Below are 11,261 nucleotides of genomic sequence, written 5' to 3'. Positions count from 1 at the left end.
TTATTTATTTATTTATTTATTTATTTATTTATTTTATGTGTATGAGTGTTTCGCCTGCCTGAATGTAAGTGCACCCATGTCGCACAGTACCCGTGTAGGCCAGAAGAAGGTGTCAGATCCCCCTGGAACTGGAGTTAAAGAAGTGTGTCAATCACCATGTGGATTCTGGGAACTGAACCACAGTCCTCTATAAGAGCAACCAGTGCTCTTAACCACTGAACCACCTCTCCACTCTTCTTTTTTAAATATATATTTTATTGATTCATTGTATATTTCATACAATAACTGCTAATCATATTTAGATGCCCTCCCCCATCTGTACCCCCTATAGCCTCCCTACTGAATTTCATACATTTTTTCATATATGTAACGGCCTATTGAGTCAAGTCTGTGTCCCCAGATGTCCCTTGGTGTGAGTTCAACCCCTGGAGCCTGGTCTGCCTATCTAGCGTCTCTTCGTTAAAGAAGACCAACTCTCCTTACCGAGAAGTGATCTTCTCCAGCTCTCATTTTACTCTTTATGACAGGGGAAGAGTTTCACTAAGTTGCTGAGGCTGGTCTGGAGCTCACTCTGCATCCCAAGACTTTGAACATGTGAACTTTCTGCTTCAACCTCCTGAATAGCTAGAATTACAGGTCTAGATGCCAGAGAGATTTTAGTGTTCTCTGTACAGGAATGATAACTTGTGGAAAGTAGTGTACATGCCAGTTAACTTTGATTTACACATTCCACAATGTGTACATATTTCAAAACAGCACACTCTATGCTATGAATGCTCAGAACTTATGTCAGTAAAAGAGAAGAACAAGCCTGGTATGGTTGGGCTCATCTTTAATCCCAGTAACTCAGGAGGCAGAGGCAAGTGATTCTCTGTGAGATAGAGGCCAGTCTGGTCTACATAGCAAGTTCCAGCATAGCTGGGGCTACAGGGAGAACCTGTCTCAAAAAACCACCCCCCCAAAAAAACTAAATACTCTTAAATGTTACCAAAGGGCTAAAAGTCAACAGTGCACAAAAGAATTCATTGCCTCCAAATTGGGGTGGCCCTGACCCCTAATGAGGCTCATGAAAGTCCAGCTTCAAAAATCAAAAAAGTTCAATGTGGTTACTGGCAGAGCAGTACAGTACAGGTGTGAGTGGTTGTATTTATTTCCTGCTGCCCAAGTCACTGAAGTGTCTCAACTCTGCCTTCCCAACTCTCCATCCATCCCACTTTATATGGCTGAATCTGTAGCAGTCATTAAAATATAAATATATATATATATATAATTTTTATTTTATGCATATGAGTGTTTTGCCTGCATATATGTAAGTTCACCACATGCATGAAGTGCCTGTAGAGGTCAGAGACTGCATTCAATCCCCTGAAACTAGAATTATAGTTTCTTGTTAGCCACCATGGGTACTGGGAGTCAAACTAGGGTTCTCTGCAAGAGTAGCCAGAGCCTCTGTCCACCCCTGTAGCACTCATTTTAGGTGTGAGTGCCCCCTAGTGTGAAAACAGCAAAGTAACAACAGGTTCAAGCAGTCCAAGACACAGAGCCAGACCTGGGGTTGCTGTTCTTGCTTTAAGCTTGTTAGGTAAGCCAATCAGTCAATGGTGTCACAGTAAAGAGCAAGACTGGGATTTGATCTTTGGTCTAATTCCACAGCAGAAATCCCCCAACCTCCTCCTTCTTTTTTGGTTTTCTTTGCTCTGGGGTTATTTTTCCATTTAACTTGAGCCTTTTTCTTATTAATTTTCACTAACTGTACAGAATCAGGGGTTTTCTCATGACTTTTTCATATATAAAATGTACTTTGATCATGCTAACCCTCTCTTGCCCTGCCCCACTGTGGTTCCTCCTCCCACATAGACTCCCTTGTACTTCAGAATCTTTTAAAACCTGGATTCTCCAAGTGAGAGAAAACACGCAGTGTTTGTCTTTCTGTATCATTTCACTTAACGTAATGTCCAGTTCTAGCCATTTTCTTATGTGTGATACAATTTCATTCCTTATGACATGATAAAACTCCATTATGTGCTGAAGATGTGGAAAACTCCATCGTGTGCATATATCAGTTTTTCTTTATCCAGTCACCTGGTGATTAGCACCTACTTTGAGTCTGTAATGTGGCCGTTCTGAATAGGGCTGCAACAAGCATAGGGTTCATGTGTGTTTATTTATGTTGACTTAGATTTTTTAGCAACATAAACCTCAGGAATTTTAATTTTTAATAATATTTTATTTATTATTTCTATTTTATATGTATGAGTGTATTGCCTGCATATATGTAAGTGCACCTATGTTGTACAATGCCCATTGAGATGAGGAGAGGTGTTGGAGCCCCTGGAACTGGAGTTACAGATGGTTGTTAGCTGCCATGTGGGTGCTGGGAATCAAACCCAGGTACTCTGCAAGAGTTGCTAGTGCTCTTAACTGCTGAGCCATCTCTCTAGCCCTGGTAATTTCAGTTTTTAATAGAAGAGTGCTGACAGCTTGGTGACTTGCTCTTCTGCAGGTCCCATAGCTGCAGTGAGTTCAGGAGTCAAATCACCCTGTCATGTCCAGAAGACAGCACGTCACTGCGCTCCTCCCCGCCTGCTGTGCTGACACTCTTTATGCCTCTCTTCTGTGATGTTCCCATGTGGTTGTGACTCAGTAGTCACTTATTCTCAGCACTTTTTCCAGTTCTGAGTCTCTGCATGGACTGCTGAGCGCTGCAGAGAGGATTTGCTCTGGCAAGGTGGAGGGCAGCGGCAGTCTATGTGTACAGCATAAGGGGAAGCTATTTTGACCTGCGGTCCCAGTGGCCTTTATTAGGATCCTGCCGGGATGAGCCTGCACTGCTGACTGTGGGAAGGATGGCTCCCTCCCCTGCAGTGTGTCCTGCAGAACAGGCACAGGGAGGCCCTGGGTTTCATCCTCCAGTACCACAAAAGGAGGAGGGGGCACAGAGCGGAGAGGAAAAGGATGCACTTCATAATCATATCAAGGGGATTAAGCCAGTCTCAGAAAGACAGATCTCACCTGTTCCCCCTCATCTGTGGTTCCTAGAGTGTGTGTATGGACAGATCCATACAATCGTGTCCTGTGTATGATATAGAAGTAGACGTGAAATTGCCGAGGGAACACAGTGGAGACATGGGACGTGGTAGAAGGAAGGTTAAAGCAGAATGTGCTTGCATGCAATATGTGCTTCTGTAAAAATGCCCTCCTGTAACATTCTCATGTAGAATGAATGCACAATGAATTATTTGATTTTTTTTTTTTTTGGTCTCTTTGAGACAGGGTCTCCCTGTAACCCCAGCTGTCCTGGAACTCACTATGTAGACCAGACTGGCCTTGAACTCACAGAGATCCACCTGCCTCTGCCTCCTGAGTGCTGGGATTAAAGACGTGCGTCACCATGCCTGGCGAATTATTTGATTTTTATTAAATTTTTTTTAGAGAAGGGGTCTCCCTGTAGCCCCAGCTGGCCTAGAATTCCCTATGTAGACTAGGCTGGCTCCTACTTCACAGAGATCCTCCTGCCTCTGCCTCCCAAGTGCTGGAATTAAAGGCATGGTCCACCACCATGCTTGGCTTTGTTTTTATTTTATGAGTGTTTTGTCTGTATGTATGTAAGGGCACCAGGTATGTGCAGTGCCAAAGGAGGCCAGAAGATGGCATCAGATTTCCTGGAACTGGAGTTACATATGGTTATTAGCTACTATGTGGGTGTGGGAACCAAACCTCTAGAAGAGCAGCCAGTGCTCTTAACCTCTTAACAATCTCTCTAGACCTCCACAATGAAAATTTTTAATTGAATACAATCTGAAGAGGGTCATATACAATCAAAAAAGCAAGACTGAAAATTTAGTAAGAATACAAGTTATTATAGTCTATTAAAAATGGGTTCAAAAGTAGCTAAAGAGGGACTGGAGAGGTGGCTCAGCGGTTAAGAGCACTGACTGTTCTTGAAGAGGACCTGGGTTTGATTCCCAGCACCCACATGGTGGCTATTAACCATCCTTAACTCCAGTTTCAGGACATGCAGGCAATACACTCCTACACAAAATAAAAATAATAAAATATTTTTTTTAAGTAGCTAAAGAAAACATTACATCAAGGCTTTAGACTTTGCCCTGTTTTCCTTGAAATGCAGAGTTTGCTGTCTCCTGGTTGGGTCCTACTGAAATGGCTCTGTCTCTTTTACAGGAAAGAATTTCAGCTGGGAATCAGAATGACTTCTGGGAAAATGAGCATCAGTGTTGATCTGGAAACGGGCTATGCTGAGCTGGTTCTCAATGTTGGACCTATCACTGCTGGAGAGAAGAACAGAAAGAAAATGAAGAACAGTCACCTGAGAAAAAGGGAGAGTGAGACAGTCTCAGGAGCTGTGTGTGCTCTGCTGGACTCTGGAGGGGGCGTGGTCAAGGCCAAAACTGAAGATCAAAACTATAGTCTTACCAGAGATGGAATAGGACTAGACCTGGAAAATTCCTTCAGAAATGTTCTTCCAGTTCTTCACAAACACCTAGACTACATGAAGCCTGAAGGCCACTTGTTAATTTTTGTGAAAGCCTGGATTCTGGGTCTCTCTGGTAGGCATCTCATCACCTTGAAAACCAATTTGTACACAAGAGGTGTGTCTTCCTCAGATGAAATGAACGCCCCTGTTGCCCTGCAGTTCCTCAGAGACAGGAGGGAACATGGAGGAAGGTCGGATTCAAGAGGAAACTTTGCCTGTGATAAATGCCAAGACTGTCCTGCCACTTTTTTTAACAAGACAAAACTTACATACAAGAATGGGTTCCGAACCTTTACTAAATCCACCCATCTGGAAGTTAAATTATGTCCTAAAAAAACCGTTTAAAATACATTATAGAGAGTCTTCCTCAAAGTGTGTCTGCATTTGCAAACATCAATGGGGGGTGTTTGGACCTGTGGTGAGGCAGCATTTCTTTCAGAAAAACTGACCTCTTTTTTTTTCTCTCTTTCTTTCTTTTTTCTCATGCTCCTTTTTCTTCCTTTACCTCTCCTTTACTTTAAAACTTCTTTCCTCTTGTGCATTTATGGACCAACTATAACCCTAAATTTAATCAAGAAGAAAAGAAAAATGCTAGTATTATTTCTGGTTTGGGAAAAAGAAAGCCTCAAATGAAATTAACACCAAAACTTATAAAATCTCAGAAAACGCAGACCTCTTCCTCAGTATTTCCTCACTAGTAGCTTTTAGACTAAATCGGGTCTGGGATGCATCTCATTGGATAGAGTGCTTGCGTAGCATGCAGGAAGCCCTGGATTCAAATCCCAGTGCTACACAAAACCATAAACCTGGGCATGGTGGTGCACTCCTGTAGTCAGAGGACTCTGGAAGTGGAGGCAGGTAGATCAGAAGTTCAAAGCCACCTTTGGCTAAATAGTGAGTTTGGGACCAGCCTAGGCTGTGTGAAACCCTGTCTGAATAAATACAAATAATATACACAGTTAATAAACCAATAAATTTGATAATATATTCAATTGCTCTTAATGCATTTTTTACTGTTACATTTTGTAAGTGTAAAATATCTCAGTTTCTTCACGGTTTAGTTTCATAACTTGTATCTGACCTAGAAATCTAACTTCAATATCTAACACCATGTTTCCATTAGCAAAATAGTCATTTCAACCCAGATTTCTAATGTAGAATGCACCAGTTATTTGGCAATGCAACTTGTAGAAAATTAAAAATATATCTTTTTTTTCCTTCAGGTTTCTCTAAACAAACATCAACAATGACCCTTCCAATCAAGCATGCTGCCATGCGTTCCCCACAGCTGCTGTACTTAAGACAAGTCAGAAAGTGAGCAGCAGAGCTGTCCACTTCCAGGTAGTCTGATCATGGCCTCTTGAGTTTGTTGCTCAGACTATGTTCAAACAGCCTTTCCTTCAGCTCCGTTCTGTCTCCTTTACTTTTCTCCTTGCTGTGACAACATACCTGCCATACTCATCTTCAGGAAGGGAGATTGTTTGGGGCTCACAGCTTGAGGGGATCATGACAAGGAAGTCGTAGCAGGAGTAGTGTGAGACAGCTCATCACATGCATCTGCAGGCAGGAGGCAGAGAGAGATGAGTGATGGTGCTTAGCTCCCTTTGTCCTTACTCAGTAGGTGAGCCCAGCCCATGCGATGGTGCCTCCCGAATTCAGGGTAGGTCTTCCCACCGCTGTTAAAAACCATTTTGGAATACACACATGGAGATGTCTGTTTCCACAGTGATTCTAAATCCAAGTTAACATGAGACTTACCACCACACAGGTACTGCGGATCGCAGAGATCTCTGAATTCCTACCTTGTATTTTCTCCTTTCTCCAGGTGGACTCTAATAAGCAGTTTCCTTTTTGTGTATAGGTTTATGATACTAAATGTTTGTGGTTTAGCATTCTTTGAGCCTTGTTTGAAACCTCTTTGTCTACCTGGTATAATGATGTTGATTGCTGTGAAGGTTTATTCCTGCATCCTCTATTGTAGCTGTGTGTTTTCCAGCTGTCTTTGCTCTGTAGCACAGTTTGAACTCAGGCATCTTACTACGTCTAGTCTAGCATTGGTCTTTTTCTCAGGATTTTTTGGATATTCAGGATCCTTTGTACTTCCATGTGAATTTTAGAATTCTTTTCTGTTCTATTTCTGTGAAGAATTCCATTGGAATTTTGATGGCTGTTGCATTTAATTTGTAGTGCATTTAATTTGTTCATAAAGCTATTTTCAGAGTATTAGTTTTACCAGTCCATGATTATGGGATGTTTTTCCACCTTCTATTGTCTTCTACAATTTCTTTCTTCAGTGTTAAAAGCTTTCGATGCAGAGGACTTTGACCTTAATTATATTTATTATTAAATACCTTTGTGAGGTTATTTGAATGGAATTGTTTTCCTGACTTCCCTCTTAGCACGGCAGGTATCTTTTATCCTGCTACCTTGTAGGAAGCGTTTATCAAGTCTAAGGAGTTTATGATAGAATCTGTTGCTTTTTTGTAAGGGAGCACATCACCTTCAAATGAAGATAATTTGTCTTTTCCTTTCCTATTCGTGTCTATTTTATTTTTTCATCTTGCCGTATTGCTCCAGCTAAGACTTTGAGCACTGCACTGAGTAAGGCGGAGAGAGTGGTCACTCTTGTCTCCTTCTTAAAAGAAAGGAAGGGGGGATGAGAGAGTAAAAGAAAGGGGGAAAGGAGAAGACCATGAGGAAGAAAAAGTAAGAGATGAAAAAGTCTGATTACGTGATGAAATAGGTCAAGAAAATTTCATAAAGAAGCATAAAACTAAAAAGCTTTTAAAAATGGAATAAAATAAAAACAATGCTGAGACAGTGACAAAAAAAAAGTATTTTAAAAGGAAAAAAGGCTAACAGATGGAGTGAGGGATGTGAGAGACTTCATTCTGGATTCATTCAGGCTGGTGCTGCTCGTGGACTGAGGGTCAGGCTGGTGAGGGGAGGTTTTTAGCCACAGAATTTATTTACTTTTGAAGCTTCCTTTCTCTTTGTGTGTCAGGAACCAATGCCTAGCTCAACTGAGTTTTGTGACCCAGTGAGCTGAGCAGGTTCCCACTCCCTCCAGAGCACCCCCAGATTGTGCATGATGAACATTCACTATCTCCCGTGTGTGTGTGTGTGTGTGTGTGTGTGTGTGTGTGTGTCTGAGTGTGGGGAGAGCCAACAGAATGCTAAGATTGGCACTAGAGGGGGAGAGGTGCACTGAGGGACCAGGCGCTGCCTACCAGTCTCAACACTTTCAGACCCCGTCGAGCATTAAGGCCTCTGTGAGGGACGAGCCTACAGAAATCAGTGATTTGTTGTGTCTGTGGCTCAGATTTCTCAGTACTACCCAATAACAAGCTACATATGGTGGGGGCCAGCTCTGGAGGCTGAAGAGTCCACTGGCCATTGGCTCAGGGCTATGAACCTTCACCAGCCACCCCCAACCTTTGTGGCCAACCCTCCCCTCCCCACAACTGCCTCCCACAGCTCTGTCCCATCCAGACATTAGCAGGCTATCTCCAAGTTTCAAACATTGTGACTGTTTGTCATTTCCAAGTCCCTAGAGTAGCTTCAAACAGTAGGACCCCCTCTGAAGATGACACCTGGTTGTATATAGCTTTCTAAGATACAAGAATCAGCAAAATTGACTTCCTCTTCAGTGCTAACCTGTCAGGCAGAAAATGTCATGGTCATTCCAAATTCCTATACTGGAAAGAAAGCTTTCAAGAACCATGAGCATACCCTGTGGATAAGACCGCCAGTACACGTTCACTGGGGAAGCCTGGCCTCCCCACTGTTCTCCTATTAGGTTTCCTCTGTCCCTGGAGCTCTGGGGCTGTGGTCTGCTCCCTCCTTTTCTCTGTGGAGCCTTCCTGTTTCTCCATGCTCTTCTGCCTCTTTGATGATTCCTGATGCTGGTCCTCTCTTCAGTCTTGACTCTTGTCCTTTGTGACCCTGACTCTTCTCATTCATGGAGCTACTCAGAGGAGGGTGCCAAGGAATCCACTCATATACATAACATTTTAAAATAATAAAAAATGTTAAAGTAGATTTAGTTTGCATTTTCTTGTTGGCTAAAGATGTTGAACATGTTTGAAAGTGTTTCTCACATTTGCATTTCATCTTTTGAGAATTCTCTGTTTAATTCCATGCCCTATTTATAAATTGGGTTGACTATTTTCTTGATATTTAGTTTCTGAGTTCTTTGGATAGCCTAGATATTAACCACTGGACAGCTGGTGAAGATGTTTCCCCATTCTGTAGGCTGCCTTTTCACTCAAATGATGGTGTCTTGCTGTAGAGAAGCTTTTTAGTTTCATGTGGTCCCATTTGTTGGTCTTAATGCCTATGCTATCTGTGTGGCCACTGGGGGCAGCCACTGGACCTGAATGAATTACCACAGAACTGAAAATAAACCAGGGGACCCAGGGCTTCCATGTACCTGAGCGCTGATTGTGTCAGCAGCTCTGCTTTTACTCTCATACCCATCAGAGCTACAGTGGAATGTTTGCAGAACAGTGAACAGTAATAAAGTGGCTACAATATAGCAGTTCAGGAAAAATATAATGAGCAAAATAACATTATCACCCCATAGTATGCCTTCTTGGGAGATCGAAGTGTCTCCTGAGAAACTAGGGAAGCACCAACATCCTGGAGATAACTCCCCAACAAACATTCTTGCATAAACTTTCTCATGAGACACAAGGCTCTCCAGACATAAATGCTCAAGGTTCAGCTTAATTCACCAAGCATATTTTTAAAGCAGTAAGAACACTGTTTCACAGTCCCTTCATATTTGGGTCCTATTCAGAAAGTCCTTTCCTGTACCTATAAGGTCCAGGGTATTCTCTACTCCCTCATCTATCAGCTTCAGGGTATCAGGTCTCATGTTGAGGTCCTTGATCCATTTGGATTTGAGTTTTGTGCATGGTGAGAAATAGTTTCATTCTTCTACATGTAGCTATCTAGTTTGATGGCATCATTGGTTGAAGATGTCTTTTCTCCAGGGTGTATTTTTGTCCTCTTTGTCAAAACTCGAGTGGTTATAGGTGTGTGGACTTATATCTGAGTCTGTTTTTATGCCAGTACCATGGTGTTTTGATTACTCTAGCTCTGTAGTATAACCTAAAACCACTGATGGTGATATTACTAGTTCTTTGTTCAAGATTGTTTGGGCTATCCTGGAAATTTTGTGTTTCCATATGAAATTAAAATTATTTTTTCAATTTCTGTTAAGGATTGCTATGGAATTTTGGTGAGGATTGTGTTGAATCTGTAGATTACTTTTGATAGAATGGCCATTTTTACAAAATTGATCCTATCAAGCCATGAACATGTGAGGTCATTCCATTTTCTGGTATTTTATTCCATTTCCAGCACCCGGAGTTTCTTCTCCGTCTTCTCTTTCTGTGAGTCACAGGTTTTCTTTTAGTCCCATAGTCCCAATTCTTACATTCCCTTCCTGAGTGACTTTAGATTTCACATTTTCTTTGAGTGATCCATTTCCTCTACTTTGTCTTCAAGATCTTATATTCTCTCTTCTAGTTTATCCAATCTATTGGTGAAGTTTTCCTCTGAGCTTTTCATTTGACTTCCTAAGTTTTTCACTTCAAATTTTATTTCAATTTGAATTACTTCAGATATTATATCTCATTATTAAATTCTAATTTCATATCTTGAGTTGTTTTACTTATTTCATTCAATTGTTTGTGTTTTTGCGTTTTTTTATTCATATCCTCTTCTAGTTCCTTCAAGATATTTATAATTGCCGCCCCCACCCTTTTTTTTTGGAGACACAGTCTTCCTGTAGCTCCAGCCAGCCTGGAGCTTGCTATGTAGACCAGGCTGCCTCTGTCTCACAGAGATCCACTTACTTGCATCTGTCTCCTGAGTGCGAGGAGAAAGACGTATGCTGCCATGTCTGGCTTATAATTGCTATTTTGAAATCATTGTCTTGTGTCTTGTGCATTGGTGAGGTTGCTTTCCTTGAGAAACCATGTGATGGGGATGTTAATTTCTGGAGGAGAAGTATTGTCCTGGTCATTCATCTTGTGATGGGACCTAGGCACCTGAAGCTATGTCACTGACGGTATTTCTTGGAATACATATCTGATCTTGCCTTTGTTGAGTGGATGTTTGGAAGATCTTTGTTTGCTGTTGCCCCAACTTGTCCAGTTATGGCCTAGCTGAGTGGTCCTTTATGTTCAATCTTGGGGTTACTTTGTGTTGGTGTGCAAATGGTCTCAGTTCAACTAGAGATAGGTGCAATGTCTGGGCTTGTGGTTCTAGGTCTGACTTGTGGTCCCAGAATGGTGAGGTGGGAGGGATAGCTGCAGTCTGGGCAGGTGCTCAGGCTGTGAGAATCGAGCTAGAGAATCAAGTGTAGCATAGTGAAGAGAGAAAGCTGGGATTGGGGGACTCACCAGTCTGGACAGGTGGCTAACGTCCATAATCTGATATAGGCCTTGGAGTGTGGGATGGCAGAGAGCGAATGCTAGGATTTAGAAACTCAGCCATTCAGGTGGGCGGTGTGTGGACTGCCAGACCTGAGCTAAACCTGTGAATATGGGATAGCAGAGAGTGAGACCATCTAGATAGGTGGGAGGGCTGTGCCACTCCAGCTAGCCATGGGAGTGTGGGATGGTACAGAGTGAAGGGTGGAATTTGGAAAACTCCAAACATTTTTACTTTCTTTTTTTTTTTTTTTGGTCTTTTTGAGACAGGGTCTCCCTGTAGCCCCAGCTGTCCTCTTTCATTGGTGGCTCTCCATGGCTTT

The 11,261-nt window shown here is 42.2% G+C and overlaps 1 protein-coding gene across 1 annotated transcript in view; it reads left to right on the top strand.

Annotated features, from left to right (window-relative positions):
• Window positions 1-11,261, top strand: part of LOC103746091 (schlafen family member 12-like) — a 29,497-nt gene that overhangs the window by 17,582 nt on the left and 654 nt on the right. The window lies entirely within an intron of this gene.

The sequence above is a fragment of the Nannospalax galili genome, unplaced genomic scaffold (assembly GCF_000622305.1).
Source record: "Nannospalax galili isolate Female #2095 unplaced genomic scaffold, S.galili_v1.0 scaffold363, whole genome shotgun sequence".
NCBI lineage: Eukaryota > Metazoa > Chordata > Mammalia > Rodentia > Spalacidae > Nannospalax > Nannospalax galili.
This window is presented reverse-complemented; position numbering and strand designations above follow the sequence as displayed.